Here is a 21,133-nt window from a genome sequence, read left to right on the forward strand (position 1 = left end):
CGTGCATGGCAGTAGTCTTAAGGTTGCTCTTTTCAGAGCCCCTACTCAGTTTCGAGTTGCAAAGTGTGCCATCCGCACTATACTTGTCTTCCGCACATAAATTAAAACATTTCCACACCACCGAAGACTGTGGCCTCGATGTGGGAGTTTTTCTAGGCTGACTAGAATAGGGAACATTTTGGGTTCTGCTGGCTGTGGCCTGGCTTCGGTGAAGCAGCTGTCCTCTGCCTCTGGACATGCCTCTGCCTCTAGCCACCCTCTTTGGTGCTGCACTTCCCTCCACATCTACACTGCTTTCCCCACTTGACATCCCCCCTGTCCAGGTTGAGTCAGTGTCTACGTCGTCCACCACCTCCTCCTCCAATTCCTCTCTCTGCTCCTCCTCCTCCTGCACACCGACCATGGCAACAGGCTGCCCTGATGGCAACTGGGTCTCGTCATCGTCCTCACTGAGTGCCGATTGCTGGTCAACAACAACAACAGGAGATGGCGGATGCTCCAGTGTTTGGGCATCAGGACACAGAAACTCATCTGGTGCCTCTGGTGATTCGGGACGTGGTGAGACAGAGAGAGGGATAGTGCATGGACCCGAAAACAGCTCCTGGGAGGTGGGAAAGGTGGGATTACTTTGCTGGGAAAATTGGGCATGTTGTGAGGAAGGAGGACCAGACTGTTAGGTAGGAGGAGGAGTTGATGTAGAGGCTGACTGGCTGGTGGAGAATGTGCTGGAAGCATTATCCACCAGCCATTGTAACACCTCTTCCTGGTGCTTGGGCTTGGTTAGTCTTGTACCCTGCACCCTATTTAATGTGGCCATCAAGCTGGGGACTGTGGGGAAGCACAATGCTTGCTGCCGCAGAGCAGTAGGCACGGTAGACACTGTTGGTTGACCGCAACCTTGCTGCATTTCCACGCCCCCGTCCTTGTCCCTTTGCGCTAGCCTTACGCATTTTAATGGTCTATACACTAAGGAAAGCTGGGTTGAACGTATATATCTGGACTGAATTGCTCTGTATCCCTGTTTGGTGTTTGGGGGGACACTGCCTGGAAAGCTGGGTTGAGTGTATATCGCTGGACTGAATTGCTCTGTATCCCTGTTAGATGTTTGGGGGGGACACTGCCTGTAAAGCTGGGTTGAGAGTATATTTCTGGACTGAATTGCTTTGTATCCCTGTTGGGTGTTTGGGGGGACACTGCCTGGAAAGCTGCGTTGAGCGTATATCGCTGGACTGAATTGCTCTGTATCCATGTTAGGTGTTTGGGGGGGACACTGCCTGTAAAGCTGGGTTGAGTGTATATCGCTGGACTGAATTGTTCTGTATCCCTGTTAGGTATTTGTGGGGACACCACCTGCAAAGCTGGGTTGAGCGTATATTTATGGACTGAATTGCTCTGTATCCCTGTTATGGGGGGACACTGCCTGCAAAGCTGGGTTGAGCGTATATTTATGGACTGAATTGCTCGGTATCCCTGTTATGGGGGGACACCGCCTGCAAAGCTGGGTTGAGCGTATCTAGCCGGACCTAATTGCTCTGTATCCCTGTTAGTTTTCGGGGGGACACCCCATGGAAAGCTCGACTCCTCTCCCTGCAGTATAGCTCTGAAAGCTGAGAGCTGTTGTTTTTCTTCCGTTTTTCCCTGCCTACTAGAAGCTAATACCTATGTATCCCTCAGCAGATCTCTCTCTCTCCCTATCTCTCAGCGCAAATGTCACGAAGATGGCGCTGGCTATTCTTATGAATCAGAGGTTACATGTTTTCGGCAGCCAATGGGTTTTTTCAATTTTTTTCAATGCCTCCATTGTCGTAGTTCCTGTCCCACCTCCCCTGCACAGTTATTGGTGCAAAAAATGCCCCAGGGAAGGTGGGAGGGCATACGAATTTTTACTGTGTTTGTCGTGTGGTATTCCATTGGAATCGAATACCTCGAATGGCCTGATATTCAATAGAATATCTATTTGATCGAACGGCGTTCGCTCATCTCTACTCTCCATATTCCTCCACTCTTTACACCCCATATTTTTGAGGTGCTTGACTGATCTTAGCAATATCCTATATATCCTGTGTTGATCTTAGGTGACTTTAATAATGTATTGGATCCTGAACTGGACAGTTGATCTAATAGAATGATTAAGGTTAAATCCACCACCATAGCTTTGCAAAATTGCCCCAAGAGGTGGGGTTATTCGGTTTTTGGAGTAGGTTCCCAGTTCTTGTTTTTCTACATCATTTAATTCCTTAACAAACCATTACCAATGGTCAAAAAAGTAAAATATATAGTGTGTGAAGTTTCAGATCATTCCTCTTGGTAAAGTTTTAGAGAATAAATACTTTTTGCAGCATAATCCCTTTAAGGATGAACGGAGGATTCTACAGAGAATATACAAGATTAACCCAGGCAGGAAAGTTTAGTCATTAGATTGATCTGTTTAATAAAGTAACGTGGGCTTAACAGAGGTTTAACCGGTTAAGGACCGCCGTACGTAAATTTACGGCCTGCGGTCCAGGTACCTAAAGACCGGACTATTGTAAAAATACGTCCTGTCTTTAGGTACCTATTTCGCGGGGGGAGGGGTGCGGGGAGGACGGGGGTTAGGTGTTACTAACACCTAACCCCTTCCTCAATAACGTCCAGTCGGAACTGAGTCCGACTGGACGTTTTAACCCTTTCGATCGCGCCGTGAAACATCATGGCGCGATCGAAAGGCATCCGCCGACAATTGAAGTTGATCGGCACCCCCCGCGGCGAGATCGGAGGGTGCCGATAGCAGTAAAAGGTAGTCTGGGGTCTGGCCAGTGACCCCAGACTGCCCGGAGCCCCCACATACCTGGTGATCCTGCCAGGACCTTCTGATGTCAGGCTGTGCGTCTACACAGCCTGACATCCTGCTACGGAATGCCATGTGGGACACCTGCATGCTGTGTCTCACATGGCATTCTATATCAGCAAAGTATTGCTGATTGAAGTGTCCTAAATGGACACATGAAAAAGTAAAAAAAATGTAAAAAAAATAAAATGAAGTGTATGAAAAAAATTAATAAAGTTATAAAGCCCAAAAATCCCTTTTTCTCAATAGAAAATGAATTATATAAAAAAAGAACTAAAAAGTAATAAAAACAAAGCATATTTGGTATTGTCGCGTCCGTAACAATCTGTACAATAAAACTGAAATAATATTTAATGTACACGGCGAACGCCGGAAAAAAAAACGGAAAAAACTCGCCGGAAGTAATGATTTTTCGCCATCTCACCATACAAAATATGCTATAAAAAGTGATCAAAAAGTCATATGCATCCGACAACAGTACCAATAAAAAGCGCAGGTTGTCCCGCAAAAAATAAGCCCTCAACCAACTCTGTCAACCAAAAAATAAAAATGTTACGCCTCTTAGAAGATGCGATGCAAAAAACATTGATTTATGTCCCCAAATGTGTTTTTCCTCTGCAGAACTAGTAACACATAAAAAAATACTATAAATGAGGTATCGCCGTAACCGTACCGACCTGCAGAATAAAGGGAACATGTTACTTATACTGTATGCTGCATGGCGCAAAATTAAAAAAGTAAAACTCAATGCCAGGATTGATTTTTTTTTAAAATCCAGCAAAAAAGGGTTAATAAAATGTATTCAATAAGATGTAGACACCCAAAAATGGTGTCATTACGAAATGCATCTCATCCCGCAAAGAATAAGCCCTTATATGGCCGCGTCACCAGAAACATAAAGAAAATATAGCATCTCACAATGTGAAGACAAAAACCCTCAAAAATCGCCAAATTATTAGAACACAACTGGGTGCGTCATGTAGGGAATATATAAGCTGTGTGAGCGGATATCAGGGGACACCCCAGATTTACAGCTTATGAGGGAACAGACACCAGAAGTGACCCCTAAAGTGACCCCCAGAGTGACTCCCCCAATCATAGGAGCTACGGGGACATAGTAGGGAATTTGGTGTTTGCAATGTCCTCCGCACAGCTTATACATTCCCTCTTCGCCATCCGCTGTGCAGTCACGTCCGGGATACTAATACTCACTACACCCCCTGATAAATTCTTTGAGGGGTGCAGTTTTCAAAATGGGGTCACTCCTGGTACCCCATGGAATCCACTTTTCTGGTACCTTACAGGCTCTACAAACATGACATGGCGTCCAGATACCAAACATCTGAATCTGTACTCCAAAAGCCGCATAGCGCTCCTTCCCTTCTGCACCCTGCTGTACGTCCAAACTGCAGTTTATGACACATGTATGACACATGTATGACACTGGTGTACCCCCGGATAACGGACCTAATGTCATATGTGGGTATAAACTGATACTAGGGCACAGCCGGACACAGAAGGGAAGAAGGGTCATTTGGTTTTTGGAGCACAGACGGTTTGGTTTTTGGATGCCATGACACTTTTGTAGAGCTGAAACGCCAGTAATTTGGAATCCCCTGATAAATTACCTTATTTTGGAAACTACACCCCTGAAGGATTTATCCAGGGGTACAGACAGCATTTTTAACCCCCAAGTGTTGCTATAACTTTATATATATAACTATAACTGTAGTGGATTGTGAGAGGTGAAAATGACCATTTTTCCAGGAATACGTCCTTTCAGTGCGTAATATGTTGTGCCCACCTTGTATCAGAGATGAACGCTCTAAAAGCTGTTGTGCCTGGGATACCCGTTTAACAGTTTTTGGAGTGTCTCTGCTGACATAAGTCGGGCACAACATGTTGCACACTGAAATGGCAAATCTGTAAAATTTTCATTTTTAACTTCTCTATCAGTTGCGATTTCATTTCTGGAAACTAAATAAATGCAACACTCAAGGGTTAAAAATTCTCGCTACACCACTTGATAAATCCCATCAGTGGGGTAGTGTCCAAAATAGGGTGACATGTCTGCGGATTCCACTTTATTGGCAATTCAGGGGCTTTGCAAAAGTGGCAAAAAAAACCAAACTGTGCTCCAAAAACCAAAATAGCGCTCCTTCCCTTCTGTCCCCGGTTGTGCCCAAACAGCCATTTCTACCCACATATGGCATTAAGTATGTTATCCGGGGTACACCAGTGTCATACATGTGCGCATACACTGCTATTTGGGTACCCAGCAGGGTGCAGATGTGAAGGAGCAATATGTGCTTTTGGAGTGCAGATTTAGATTCTTCGTTTTTGGACACCATGTCACATTTGCAGAGACCCTAAAATTGCCCCTACAAAATGGGGTCACTTCTTGGTGAATTCCAGTTTACTGGAACCTCCAGGGCTCTGCAAAAACATCATGGCGCCCAGAGGGTCCCTCTAAATCTGTACCCCAAAAGCTAAAACGCACAGTGGTCCTTCCCTTCTGAGCCCTGCTGTGTGCCCAAGCAGCAGTTTACACCCACATATGTAATTTTTTGACCCCCGGGATGGCCCACTTAATAGTTTTAGGAGTGCAGGTCTCTGACAACACAAAGTAGGTGCAACGTATTGGGCACCGAAATGGCATATTTTTAAAAATTTCAATTTTCATTTTGTACATTAATTTTTGGGAAGCATTTTAGGCTCAAAATGATAATACCCCTTGATACATTCCTTGACAGGTGTAGTTTCTAAAATGGGGTCACTTTTGAGGGGTTTCCATTGTATTGATACTTTAGGGGCTCTGCAAATGCGACATGGCACCTGAAAACTATTCCAGCAACATCTGCCCTCCAAAATCCAAATAGCGCTCTTTCCATTCTGAGCCCCAGCATGTACCCATACAGCAGATTTTGGCCACATATGGGGTATTGCCGTGTTCAGAAGAAATTGTGTAACAAACTGTGGGGGGCTTTTAATTCTTAAACTATTTGCAAAATTAAAACTATGGCGCTAAATGGACGATTTATTGGGAAAAAAAGTAATTTTTCATTTTCACGTCCCAATGTTAATAAAATCTGTGAAACACCTGTGAGGCCAAAATACTCACTCTACCCCTAGACAAATTCTATGAGGGGTGTAGTTTCCAAAATGGGGTCACTTATAGGGGGTTTCCACTGTATTGGTACTTTAGGGGCTCTGCAAATGCGACATGGGACCTGAAAAATATTCCAGCAAAATCTGCCCTCCAAAAGCCAAATAGCCCTCTTTCCATTCTGAGCCCCGCCATGTTCCCATACAGCAGATTATTACCACATATGGGGCATTTCCGTGTTCAGGAGAAATTGTTTAACGAACTTTAGGGAGCTTTTTCTCCTTTATCCTCTTGTGAAAATTAAAAATTTGGGGCTAAATTGACAGTTTGTTGGAAAAAAAGTAATTTTTCATTTTCATGGCCCAATGTTAATAAAATCTGTGAAACAGCTGTAGGGTCAAAATGCTCACTCTACCCTTTAATATGTTCTGTGGGGGGTGTAGTTTCCCAAATGGGGTCACTTTTAGGGGGTTTCCACTGTATTGGTTCTCTAGGGGCTCTGCTAATGCGACATGGCACCTAAAATTATTCCAGCAAAATCTGCCATCCAAAAGCCAAATAGCGCTCCTTCCATTCTGAGCCCCGCCATGTTCCCATACAGCAGATTATAGCCACATATGGGGTATTGCCGTGTTCAGGAGAAATTGTTTAACAAACTGTGGGGGGCTTTTACTCCTTTAACCCCTTGTGAAAATGAAAACTTTGGAGATAAAGTGACATTTTAGTAATTTTTCATTTACACATCCCAATGTTAGTAAAATCTGTGAAACAACTGTAGGGTCTAAATGCTGACTATACCCCTTGATGAATTCTGTGAGGGGTGTGGATTCTAAAATGGGGTCACTTTTGGGGGGTTTCCATTGTTTTGGTACTCTAGGGTCTCTGCAAATAAGGCATGGCGCTGAAAATTATTCCAGCAAAATCTGCTGTTCAAACACCCAGTGTCGCTCCTTCCCTTCCATGCACTGCCGTGTGCCCAAAAATCAGTTTACACCCACATGTGGGGTATTTCTGTGCACGGGAGAAATTGCACAATAAACTGTCAGATGCATTTTCTCCTTCAACCCTTTGTGAATGTGTTAATTTTGGGTCTAAATGAATGTATTAGTGAAAAAAAATGAAATGTCTAAATTTCACTGCCATATTATTTTTATTCTTATGAAATGCTTAAAGGGTTAACAAACATCCCAAATGCTGTTTTGAATAATTTGAGGGGTGCAGTTTTGAAAATGGGGTAATTTATGGGGGTTTCTATTATACAGGCCTTTATAATTACTTTCAGAACTGAAGTGGTCCCTAAAAAATTGGTTTGGAGAATTTTCTTGTAAATCTGGAAAATTGCTGTTACACTTGTAAGCCTTGTGACGTCCAAAATAAATTAAAAGACAATCAAAAGATGATGCCAATATAAAGCAGAGATATGGGAGATAATATTTATTCATGTATTTGGATGGTATGACTATCTGCCTGAAAAGCAGAGAATTTCACATTTTGAAAATTGCAATTTTTTTCAAATTTCCATCAAATTTCCTAGTTTTTTTTATAAATAAATGCAAAAATATTGATTAGTGTTTACCACTAACATGAAGTATAATGTGTTACGAGAAAACCATCTCAAATTCATTTGTGTAAGTTAAAGCGTCTCAAAGTTATTGCCATTTAAAGTGACACATGTCAGTTTTGAAAAAAGAGGCCTGGTCTTTAACATACTTTTGGGCCTGGTCCTTAACCGGTTAAAGATGCTTGCTTGAAGTATAAAGAATTCATAATTGAGAAAGCAAAACCACAAATAAGTCTACAGCACAATGTTAACCACTTCCGGACCACCCATAGACTATATACGTCTGGACAGTGGTTGCCTAGTTCTGACAGGACGTACCGGTACATCCAGTCAGAACACAGTAGCTGCACAGAGATCGTGCAGCTACTGAAGCTGGGAGCCGGCTGTAACTTCAGCCGGAGCTCCCAGAGAGATGGCAGGGAAGATTTATTACCTCCCCTGCCTTCTCGATTGCTGTGTATACAGTGCTTAATGAGCGCTGTATACACAGCTATGGACGCTGCCATCATTCAGCTGCCCTCTGACTCGGCGGTCACGTGGTCCGCCGGGAGCAGTGTCTTGCAAGAGCTGCTGGGTCCTACAGGACGCAGATCAGCTCAGTAAGCTGTATATACAGTGTGCAGGAGGCTGGATTCCTCCTGCATCTGGGGTTAAATGTAGCAGCCCCAGTTAAAGGAGAAATCAGCCTCCAGTACAAAAAAATAAGTGATCAGATGTCTCCAAAGGTCTCTTATCACCTTATGGGGACACAATCTGAAAAAATAAATAAATAAATAAATAAATAAATAAATATAATAAAAAAAGTTAAAAAAAATGTAAATAAAATAATAATAAAAAGTTAATGATACGCTAATAAAACAATGTTATTAAAGGTTATAGCCCCACCCCCAACGACACCATACAAAATAAAAATTACAGTAACTGAGAGGAAAAACTATATTATAAAGTTTTTCAGTGACACTTTGTGTTATTAAATAAAAAAAAAATAAATTGAAAACCAGACACATTTTCCCACCTATTATGTTTATATTTTCCTGGATATAAAAAAAAATTAAAACACATTTGAAAATAAAAACAACATAAAAATAAAGCCCTATGTGTCCCCGAAAAAAGAAGCAAAAATTAGTTGACTGAGACATACGAGAAAAATGTTACAGACCTCAAAACCGCACATACAAAAAAACCTAAAATGTGTCTGGTCCTGGACCACAAATTGGCCCAGTACTGAAGTGGTTTAGAATGGAGTCACAGCTCAGGCTTCGTTCACATCAGTGTCGGAGTCCTTGTAAGAGATTCCGTCTGCTAATACAGAGCAGCCTGCAAAAGAAAATCACTGCAGACAGACCGGGGAGCCTTTACAAGGCTCCCACAGCTGTCATGCCAATGTGACGTCGGCCCTGGATCTTGTCCTTGCGCCGCCGAGAAAATTGCGCCTCAGTCAGCTTTGGCTGAGGCGCCAGAGGGGTTTATGCCCACGACCGGTGCAGGCACTGACCAGGGGCATTAGCGCTGGTTATCTACCGGTTGGCTGCCATAGTTAAACACCCAGCATTCGCCGTACTAGTATGGTGGATGTCAGGAAGGTGTTAATAAGCACTCTATTAATAAATAGAGAAAAAGAGACAAAAAGCTGTTAGATGTTAGTTGTTTGAGTATCATAAAGATATTGTTACCTACCTGACTTACTATACAATTTACTGTATATTGTACTGGAAAGCCTAAAATCAAGAGTAAAATGTTGAAAGTACTTGAAGGTATAGTGTGGTATCATAATTTTTTCTGTTTTTTTTTGTACATACTGCAATGTGTATAATAAAACATATCACTATCTTGCACAATAATACCATCTCAATTAGCAGGAGCTATGTTAAAACAGGATATCAACAAACGGTACGTACGCTTGCCAAAGCTCATTCATTTCAACTGCTAAAGCCAAAACTCATATTTCGCACAAATGTAAATGGCGCTCCTTATCTGTACTGTACCAGCCAGGCACAATTATGATTAATTAGCGTTCGCTGAAGCATAGGGTTACCTAGATTAACTAATTGAATGGACAAAGGAAAACAAAGATGCCAGAAGTAAAATAATCTCCATCTTCTAAAGCTTTTCATAGCATTGTTCAGAATTTTCAATTATCTGAAGACTGAAAGTAAGAGTAAAAAAGAAAAACTGCTTACATCTGCCATATTCTCAAGCTAGTAGAACATGTTTCTGAAACTTTACAGTGCTGGTAGAACTTGAGGTTGGCATTTTCAGGAGACCAACCTTCGTGACTTACAGTGCTAGCTCTTTTAGGGGGCATTCACACGGAGTAAAGTGGCGCTGATTCTGCCATGATAACTCGCGGCAAAATCAGCGCTGATAAATAGGCTCCCATTGACTTCAATGGGTTCCGTTTAACGCGCAAAGCACATTGAAATCAGAGAGTTAAAAAGCCTCCCATTGATTTCAGTGTGTTTCACATGTTAAACGGAACCCATTGAAGTCAATGGGAGTCTTTTTATCAGTACCACTTTACTCTGTGTGAATGCCCCTTAAAGAGAGTCTGTCAGCAGGAATATTGGTAACAAACTATTGACAGTAGTTTGTAGGACCGCTTCTACAATTTCCAAAGATGCAGTTCTTATTTTGCACTGCAGCTCCATTTTTAAGCAAATCAATCTTGTATTCATATGCAAATTATCTGAAAAAGGCTTTAGGGACATTTCTTCTCCCAATTTGTTTCCCAGTTCCTCCCCCCACTGCTTGAGTGACATCTCCCATTTTGTTCTACAGTTAAGGGTGATTATCTGGGGTTGGGAGCAAAGCCCTGGGGGGAGAAGAAACCCACCTAAGGCTGAGGTCCCACTTTGCAGAAATGCACTTTTGTTTTGCAGATTTTGCTGCAGTTTTTAGTCAGTAGTGGATTAAGCAGAAGGGAAACATATAAGAGCATAAGAGCATCCAATATATTTCTCATTTCTTTTAGAGATAGGGAGAGTTCACATGATGTATTTTGGCTCGTAATCTGGCACGTCTACGCCAGTCTACACCGCTATTTTGCGGCCGTGATTTTGCATCTACGTGCCACATCACGCAGCATATTACTCCGTGTGAACCCTCCCTTGGTTTTTGCTCAAAAAAAGGAACAAAATCTGCAATAAATAAAGCTGCATTTCTGCAACATGGGGCCTCAGCCTAAAAGGCGTCAAATAAAGCACTGATTTTCATGAAAATAAAGCTGCCATGCAGAATAAAAAAGGCAAATTTGAATATTGGAAAAGCGCCCTACAAGATATACTTGTTGATTGTAAACCCTTGGGGACAGGGCCCTTTATCCCATTGTACCAGTCCATCAAAGTTAGTATTGTACTTGCCTTATGTAACTTGTGTTACTATTATTAGTATTGTATCTAAACCCTCAAATGTAAAGCACCATGGAATTAATCGTCTAAAAATAAATAATAATGTTTGATACAGATTTTACTGCTCACAGGCTCTCTTTAAAGGGGCTCTATCATTGGGAAAAGTCATTTTTAACTAAGCACATACTTGCATAGCCTCTAGAAAGGCTATTCCACACCTACCTTTTGTATGTTAATCGCCTCATTAGTTTTTGAATGAGACCGTTTTTATGCATATGCTAATTAGCCTCCAGAGAGCACAGGAAGTCTCATGGAGCACTGTCTCTCTCCTGTGTGTACAGCACAGGCTGCTGCTGATCACTTATCTCACTGCTCTCATACACAGCACACAGCATAGAGAAGAGGACTGCTCGCTGAACTTCCTGTGCTCGCTGGAGGCTAATTAGCATATGCATAAAAACTGTCTCATTCAAAAACTACTGAGGCGATAAAATAATTTTTTCTATCCATATCCATTAATATCCATTATATTTGGAGAGTCATCTACTTCAAAGCTCAGCCATTTGTGTTGCACATCTCTCTTTCTAATTAATTCAAGAAATGGAATGGTAATTGTTGTCTGCAGGGGAAGCAGCAGCCAGGTCGCTATCACTCCATCCACAGGCCTGCTAGCTCTGCCAAATGCTGAAATAGGGAATGGACTAAGGAGAGGGGTTCCTGGCCTGGCTAATGATGTCTGCTAGAAGGATGCAACTCATGTTCTGCCACTGTGTAAAACATGATGTACACCAGGGGTGCCCAATACGTCGATCGCAATGGACGTATGGGTCGATCGCAGGATGCAGCCAGGCATCCCCGCTGTCTGCTTCTTCACAGCGCAGGCTGAGAGTTATCTCTGGACACTGGCAGACTGGGGCTGCGGCAGCCCCGCCTGCCAGTGTCCATAGATGACTCTCAGCCTGCGCTGTGAACAAGCACTTGCAGGCCGCTCTTAGGGATGGAGGGGGCCGGGGTGCTGCTTCTTCACAGCGCAGGCTGAGAGTTGTCTACAGGCACTGGCAGGCGGGGCTGCCGCAGCCCCAGTCTGCCAGTGTCCAGAGATAACTCTCAGCCTGCGCTGTGAAGAAGCAGACAGCGGGGATGCCTGGGCGGCCACCTCTCACGATCCGACCGGCCACGCCCACATGCCCAGCCCCGCCTACAGGCCCGCCCCGGCCCACAAGAAGTGGGTAGTCGATCTTAGGGCTTGGTCATTTAAAGAAGTAGCTCACATGCTGAGAAAGTGTGAGCACCCCTGATGTACACTTATAGCCCAACACATAAAGATATGTGTGATCCTTGGTGTACTTATCTATGAGGATATCCATTACACATTGGGAGGTGTTATTAGTATATACACTATTGGGCATAGCTAGTGGTGTATTCACATGTTTCTGGTTTTATTGTATATTTAAAATAAAGGTTACATTATAAGCGCCCTTTATTTCTCAGTAAAGTCAAGATAAACTTGTATTATAGGACAATGTAACATCTCTACCTGTTAGGGTCTCTGAGGCATGTTCAGTTTGATTCTTTGCTTTATGTTTTTGTTGCACTGTGTGAACACTGCTCTATCTCTGTAACTGAATTTCACCACACCCATCTCCTGCACCTTGTTTGCCTCTGTTAATCAAATGGTTAATTCTAGCCTTGTCTGGGTGATTGACAGCCTGTCTTCCAATAAAGCCTTGGGCAGGTCTTGAGCCTCCTATATACAGGCCATCAGCCCTCACTGACTTGCTGGCTATTGTGACTCTGTCCTTAGACTTTGTCCCTGCTAAGCTCCTCTTTCTGCTACTATTGTATTATTGATCTCTGACCCTTGGTTTCCCTTGTGACTATTCTCTTGGATTCTGTACTGTGTTGCTCGACTGTTACTGGACCCTTGCTTAGCTGACCTCCCTTTGTTGTTGTTTGTCTTGTCTGTGTTCTGTGTTGTCACTTATATAGGTAGGGCTTGTCGACCATGTTGTCACCTATTGCTTAGGATAGGACCGGCAAGCAGGAAGGGACAGCGGTGTGATTCAGCTTAGGGCTCATTGTCTATTGTGCCACTCACCCCAGGGTTCATCAGCAGATACTGGGGAATTGCTGCTCTAGCAATTCCCTTATAGTCAAGCTATCGATTTGTGAGTTCACAAAATGCATACAAGTCAATAATATAAAAATTATTGAGAAAGAGTACATAGCCTTTAACTTTCATTATCATTCAGCAAGACTATTCTCTTCAATGGAGTAAAGTGTCTTAAAGTGTGTCTTTTGGTACACTATTTAGGTTGAGGCTCCACATTGTGGAAATGCTGCTTTTTTGTTTCAGATTTTGCTGTGATTTTTTGAACCAAATCCAAAAATGGCTACAAGAAGAATGGGAAATATATAGGAACCTCTTATACTACTACCTTCTGCTCAACCCACCCCTAGCTTTGTCTCAAAAAACTAGAGCAAATTTCATAGTGCTTCCAAACTTTGTAGTGTAACTATGCGCAATCTTTCACTTGCAAAAGATGTTGGGGGAGATTTATTAATTCACCCCAAAACTCGGAGCAGATTCCTCACTGTTTTCAATAGGAGACAGAGATCTCAGCAAGTTGCGTCCTGCTTGATCTCACTGCAGATTCCACGGCTGATGCAGCCCCGGGGTCCGCGGCGAGAGACTCCCTCCTGATTAGGTCCATTCATTCTAGTCTTATCTGGAGCGGGATGTTGTTACGGAATGCTGATGCACTGCATCGGCATTCTGACGTGGCTAGAGCGCAGCGAAAATGCCGGAGGCGGAAAATGTAGAGAAATTTCTCTCCATTTTCGCCTGCGTGCACTGACCCTTAAGAACCATAGTGGTATCATCTGCCTAAAAAAGCATTGCAGATACTACTGACTACTAAAGATAGATTGTGCAGTTGTTCAGTATTTTGGTACCAGTAGGTAAGATGTCCATAATTATTGGATAAAGTTTCAGACTTACTAACCATGACAATGGGCTTAGGGTATGTTCACACATCAGTATGCCATCCATCCGTTTGAATTCAGTTTGACATTTCAAAACGGACTAATGCACATACTGATTGTATACTGACACCTTTTTATGCTGATAGCAAACGGTGTCCATCCCCTAGAGGACAGATAAGGGGATTAAAAGTAGCAATTGTAACCAGAGTAGAGATAAGGAGGACATAAGGACATTTATTATATCTCCTTATCTCTACTTTGTTTACAATTGCTACTTTTAATCCCCTTACGCTAGGTTCACACCTGTGTTCTGGTCTCCGTTCTGTGCTTTCCGTCTTCTGCATGCCAGAAGACGGAAAGCACAGACCGGGTCCGGCCGTGAGCGGCGGTGAGCGTTTTATGCTCTCCGCCGCGAAACCGGATTTTTTAATCCGGACACAGAGTACTGCATGTCCAACTCTGTGTCCGGATTTAAAAACCCGGCTTCGCGGCGGAGAGCGCAAAACGCTCACCGCCGCTCACGGCCGGACAGCTTTCTCACCCATTCAAATGAATGGGTGAGAAAGACTCCTGCAGGTTTCCGTCTCCTGCTCTGTTTCATGCAGGAAACGGAAACCTGCAGAACAGACACCTGGGCGCAGATGTGAACGAGCCCTTATCTGTCCTCTAGGGGACGGAGAACGTTTGCTATCAGCATAAAAAGGTGTCAGTATGCAATCTGTATGTGCATCAGTCCGTTTTGAAATGTCAAACTGAATTCAAACGGACGGATGGCATACTGATGTGTGAACACAGCATTACTGGCCATGGGCTCCTTTGTCGTGCTCACATGTCAGTATGCCGTTTTGTGCAGTGTGGGGCAGATTAAAGGTGTAAAAGCAAAACTCTCTTATGCTTGGTTCACACATCAGTATGCCATCCGTCTGTTTGAATTCAGTTTGAGACTAAAAACGGACTGATACACATACTGATTGTATACTGACACCTTTTTATGCTGATAGCAAATGCTGCCTAGAGGACAGAGAAGGGGATTAAAAGTAGATATTGTAACCAGAGTAGAGATAAGGACATATAATAAATGTCCTTATCTCATATAATAAATGTGCTGATCTCATAAAATACATGTCCTTATCTCTACTCTGGTTACAATTTCTGCTTTTAATCCCCTTATCTGTCCTCTAGGGGAAGGAGAGCGTTTGCTATCAGCATAAAAAGGTGTCAGTATACAATCAGTATGTGCATCAGTCCGTTTTTAGTCTCAAACTGAATTCAAACGGACGGATGGCATACTGATGTGTGAACCAAGCCTTAGGTTAACTTCATATCTGTGCTGGAGTCTGTGTTGGAGACTCCGCCGCAGAAACCTCCAGAAATCAGTGGAGAGAGAAGTCCTTTAGAGAGTACTTTTCTCTCCACTGGTTCCAGTATAAAAAAAAAGGGCCACCCAATGAGTCTATACGGTCTGACAGTGTTCGCAGCTGTTTTGCTGAATGACGGAGAGCCCAGCACAGATGTGAACCTAACCTTGGTTGGCCATAGCAACCAATAATAATGAAGCTTTGATTCTTTAGGAGCAGAATAAAAAAATTAAAGCTTCACTGTGATTGGTCGCTATGGGTAACTAAGATAATTTTGCTTTTAATACATTTTACTACCATTTAATACCTTTTTTCGGAAAAGAATACTTGTGAGTGTGGTTATTATAAAAGTAGCGTGCATCTGTGCACATTTAGGAGTTAAAAAATTTTTTTTTTTCAGATAAGCATGTCAGAAATCTAAAAAATTCACAGAAAAGCCAAAGAGTACATGAGGATTATATTTATGCACATCATAGTATAATATGAAAATCACTGCAATTATGGCATCAAAAAAGGTAATGCACATTTTGGATAGATCTGGTTATACTGCCATACTGACATGTGATTGATAAGTGGAGATTATTCTTAGACTGCCATCTTGTGGTAAGCAGACATATTGCTTATATTTATTTGAAAAGCACAGTTAATTCTTTGAGGAGTCCGTAACACAATATTATTTAATGCTCAACACATTATAATGCAAAATGTTCTTTACAACATCTAGAACGTAAATCCATATACACAGAATGTTTCACAATGAAAAGTTGAAAAAAGTACAACATGATATATGCAAATAGGGTGTTTTGATCTGCAGGCATTCTGCAGATTTTCCATAGTTGTCCATGTTTCATTATAGCAGCGCCCTTTGCTAATGTCACAGGGGACGTTGCAGCTCAAGAAGTACGCCTGTAAATGTGGCTATGGTGTGTCTATAAAACTGTGCATGTTTGGTGCCTCTGGGCAGTGTGAGTGCAATTGAGCACATTGACAGACATTGAAATTTTATCTGACATTATACAGAGATCTGTACCTAGCTAGCCACCAAGAATTACGCCAGAAGTCTGTGAAAGAGAGGTCAGAAAAGTGAGTAAAGCTTAAGAAGGTGTGGCCTGAGTTGCCACCAATTATGGATGGTGAGAGAGAAAAGATGAATTCTTAAAATAAAAAGTCCTCAGAAGGATCACTTGAAAGATCGAATGAGCTGTAGAGGTTGGTGACTATATGGCAGTGCCGCACCTCCCATGAGGCGACCTGAAGCGACCGCTTCAGGCGGCGCTATGCCAGGGCCACAGGGAGGGCGGCATTTTTGCTGACCTAAGCCAGGACAAGCTGTCCTGGACTGGCTTAGGGTCACCGTCACTGAGCGGTGGATTGGGGAGGCCGCTGGAGCAGCGCTGCTCCAGCGGCTGCCCCTCACGCTCAGGCAGAGAGCAGGTCCTCTCCCTGCCTGCTAAAGACAATCGCTCCGCTCGGCCCACCCCCTTCTGCTCCGTCCCCTCCTCCGGGGGTGGGTGGGGGTTCTGACGTCCGCTTCAGGCCATGGTTCACCCCTGCTCTATGGCTACATTCACACAACTGTGAATAATGCCTGTGTGACGTCAGTTTTTTTAACAGATATCACATGGCAACATTAATTTCATTGTCAGTGAATGGGGGCTAGTCATGTGACCATTATTTTGGCAGTCCGTGAACAAAATATAGGTTATGTCTGTGGAAGGTGACAGGCAGAGTGCTGAGGTCATGGTATATCAGCCCCAGGTTTCTGACATACATGTGGTCCCTTGCGGGTCTTGCGTAGACCTCAGCCCCAGGTGTGGGTCCTGGGCTTGTTACTGGGACATAAAAGGCAGGGCAGTTCCTGGGAGTGAAAGGAAGTGCCAGGGTCTGTCCTGCTATGCTGAGAGTCTGGTGAGACTGTACTGTGCTACTTTGTGTGGTTAATAGTAAGCCACAAGTATAGTTAGTTTTTTACTGTTTAGTTAGTGTTCAGTCGAGCAGAGTTTTGTTTTGACATTTTTTGCCTGAATTTAAGGCTGTATATTATTTTGCTTATTCTGTATCTAAACTGAAGGTTTATTTATTTTGCATTTTTTTCCCAAATAAACCTGTTCGCACCAGACATTGTTTTTCTGTCTCTGACTGGTAGGGTTCACACCATTGCTGCTACTGAGCTACCTTCCCCACAAAATAAATATATATATATATATATATATATATATATATATACACAAATTTGACTTCAACTGAAGTGACTTAATGCATCCCCATTAAAGGCACATAATGGATCAAAAATGTATAGGACCAATCAGAGTCTTAGCTGATACAAAATGTGGAAAGGAATAGGAACAGTGATACCGCATCATATAGTCAGTCAAAGAGAATATTGTGGGGATTCGCTCAGGTAGATGCTTGCAGCAGTGCAGGGAACAGGGACACAGACACTGGGTTGCACACAAGTAACGCTTTACGAACCTCTTTCCTTGCATCCCGCTCTGGCTTTGCTGGGTCAGCCTTTTGCTGAGATGGTTGGTCTCCTGTTGTGCTGCATTAGTAACTGCAAAGTTCTGCTGTAACTGCTGGCTAGTCTCCCGCTGTACTGCATTTGCCTCTGCATGTCTCTGCTGCTGCTGATTAGCCAGTATCAGCTGTTTCACAAGGTCCTCCAAAGGTATGGCTTTCTATTTCAGTTGGTATATGTCTCACTGCACTTATGCCTGCATCCAAAGCACCATATGTGGGGATTCGCTCAGGTAGATGCTTGTAGCAGTGCAGGAAACAGGGACACAGACAGTGGGTTGCACAATGGTTCAGAATTTATTCACAGGTAACCGATACACTGCCTTTGCAAAGGCACAAAAAACAAACACCTTCTCGGCTGAGAACTGACTTAAACATAGGAACACTTTTCCCTGACTATACAGGAGACTGGCTTCCAGTCTCCCTCCTTGGCAACAACAACGTGTAGCACAGTACTTGCTCTGTAGGTTTGGTATGGAGAGACCAGCTCTGTCAGTGTGGTGCCACACTGCTAGTCTTCACACTCAGACTGTTATTAGGACCTGATTAGTTAGCTGACCTCCCTGGTGTGAACTTTACTAGAGATGAGCGAACACTAAAATGTTCGAGGTTCGAAATTCGAATCGAACAGCCGCTCACTGTTCGTGTGTTCGAACGGGTTTCGAACCCCATTATAGTCTATGGGGAACAGATACTCGTTAAGGGGGAAACCCAAATCCGTGTCTGGAGGGTCACCAAGTCCACTATGACACCACAGGAAATGATGCCAACACCTCTGGAATGACACTGGGACAGCAGGGGAAGCATGTCTGGGGGCATCTAACACACCAAAGACCCTCTATTACCCCAACATCACAGCCTAACAACTACACACTTTACACACTCAATACCACCTCTCTGACAGTAGGAAAACACCTTGAAACATGTGTATTTGGCACTTGCAGTGAGGAGAGCTTGTCACCAGCAGTGAATTTGGCCCTTGTAGTAAGTTGAGGTTGGCACCAACATTTGTTTTGAAAATCAGGGTGGATTGAGCCTCTAACCAGCAGAGTTTGGGCAAATTCATGGTGGAGGGAGCCTCTAAAAACCCCAGTTTGGACCAATTCATGGTGGAGGGAGCCTCTAAAAACCCCAGTTTGGACCAATTCATGGTGGAGGGAGCCTCTAAAAAACCCAGTTTGGACCAATTCATGGTGGAGGGAGCCTCTAAACAGCCCAGTTTGGACCAATTCATGGTGGAGGGAGCCTCTAAACAGCCCAGTTTGGGCAAATTCATGGTGGAGGGAGCCTCTAACCAGCCCAGTTTGGGCAAATTCATGGTGGAGGGAGCCTCTAAAAACCCCCGTTTGGACCAATTCATGGTGGAGGGAGCCTCTAAACAGCCCAGTTTGGGCAAATTCATGGTGGAGGGAGCCTCTAACCAGCCCAGTTTGGACCAATTCATGGTGGAGGGAGCCTCTAAAAACCCCAGTTTGGACCAATTCATGGTGGAGGGAGCCTCTAAAAAACCCAGTTTGGACCAATTCATGGTGGAGGGAGCCTCTAAACAGCCCAGTTTGGGCAAATTCATGGTGGAGGGAGCCTGTAAAAACCCCAGTTTGGACCAATTCATGGTGGAGGGAGCCTCTAAAAAACCCAGTTTGGACCAATTCATGGTGGAGGGAGCCTCTAACCAGCCCAGTTTGGACCAATTCATGGTGGAGGGAGCCTCTAAAAACCCCAGTTTGGGCAAATTCATGGTGGAGGGAGCCTCTAAACAGCCCAGTTTGGACCAATTCATGGTGGAGGGAGCCTCTAAAAACCCCAGTTTGGACCAATTCATAGTGGAGGGAGCCTCTAAAAAACCCAGTTTGGACCAATTCATGGTGGAGGGAGCCTCTAAACAGCCCAGTTTGGACCAATTCATGGTGGAGGGAGCCTCTAAAAACCCCAGTTTGGACCAATTCATGGTGGAGGGAGCCTCCAAAAAACCCAGTTTGGACCAATTCATGGTGGAGGGAGCCTCTAACCAGCCCAGTTTGGACCAATTCATGGTGGAGGGAGCCTCTAAAAACCCCAGTTTGGACCAATTCATGGTGGAGAGAGCCTCTAAACAGCCCAGTTTGGACCAATTCATGGTGGAGGGAGCCTCTAAAAACCCCAATTTGGACCAATTCATGGTGGAGGGAGCCTCTAACCAGCCCAGTTTGGACCAATTCATGGTGGAGGGAGCCTCTAACCAGCCCAGTTTGGGCAAATTCATGGTGGAGGGAGCCTCTAAAAACCCCAATTTGGACCAATTCATGGTGGAGGGAGCCTCTAAACAGCCCAGTTTTGGCAAATTCATGGTGGAGGAGCCTCTAAAAACCCCAGTTTGGACCAATTCATGGTGGAGGGAGCCTCTAAAAAACCCAGTTTGGACCAATTCATGGTGGAGGGAGCCTCTAACCAGCCCAGTTTGGACCAATTCATGGTGGAGGGAGCCTCTAAAAACCCCAGTTTGGACCAATTCATGGTGGAGGGAGCCTCTAAACAGCCCAGTTTGGACCAATTCATGGTGGAGGGAGCCTCTAAAAACCCCAATTTGGACCAATTCATGGTGGAGGGAGCCTCTAACCAGCCCAGTTTGGACCAATTCATGGTGGAGGGAGCCTCTAACCAGCCCAGTTTGGGCAAATTCATGGTGGAGGGAGCCTCTAAAAACCCCAATTTGGACCAATTCATGGTGGAGGGAGCCTCTAAACAGCCCAGTTTGGGCAAATTCATGGTGGAGGGAGCCTCTAAAAACCCCAGTTTGGACCAATTCATGGTGGAGGGAGCCTCTAAAAACCCCAGTTTGGACCAATTCATGGTGGAGGGAGCCTCTAAAAAACCCAGTTTGGACCAATTCATGGTGGAGGGAGCCTCTAAACAGCCCAGTTTGGGCAAATTCATGGTGGAGGGAGCCTCTAAAAACCCCAGTTTGGACCAATTCATGGTGGAGGGAGCCTCTAAAAACCCCAGTTTGGACCAATTCATGGTGGAGGGAGCCTCTAAAAACCCCAGTTTGGACCAATTCATGGTGGAGGGAGCCTCTAAAAAACCCAGTTTGGACCAATTCATGGTGGAGGGAGCCTCTAACCAGCCCAGTTTGGACCAATTCATGGTGGAGGGAGCCTCTAAACAGCCCAGTTTGGGCAAATTCATGGTGGAGGGAGCCTCTAACCAGCCCAGTTTGGACCAATTCATGGTGGAGGGAGCCTCTAAAAACCCCAGTTTGGACCAATTCATGGTGGAGGGAGCCTCTAAAAACCCCAGTTTGGACCAATTCATGGTGGAGGGAGCCTCTAAAAACCCGAGTTTGGACCAATTCATGCTGGAGGGAGCCTCTAAACAGCCCAGTTTGGGCAAATTCATGGTGGAGGGAGCCTCTAAAAACCCCAGTTTGGACCAATTCATGGTGGAGGGAGCCTC

This window comes from Leptodactylus fuscus, chromosome 1, assembly GCF_031893055.1.
Source record: "Leptodactylus fuscus isolate aLepFus1 chromosome 1, aLepFus1.hap2, whole genome shotgun sequence".
In the NCBI taxonomy this organism is placed as follows: Eukaryota; Metazoa; Chordata; class Amphibia; order Anura; family Leptodactylidae; genus Leptodactylus; species Leptodactylus fuscus.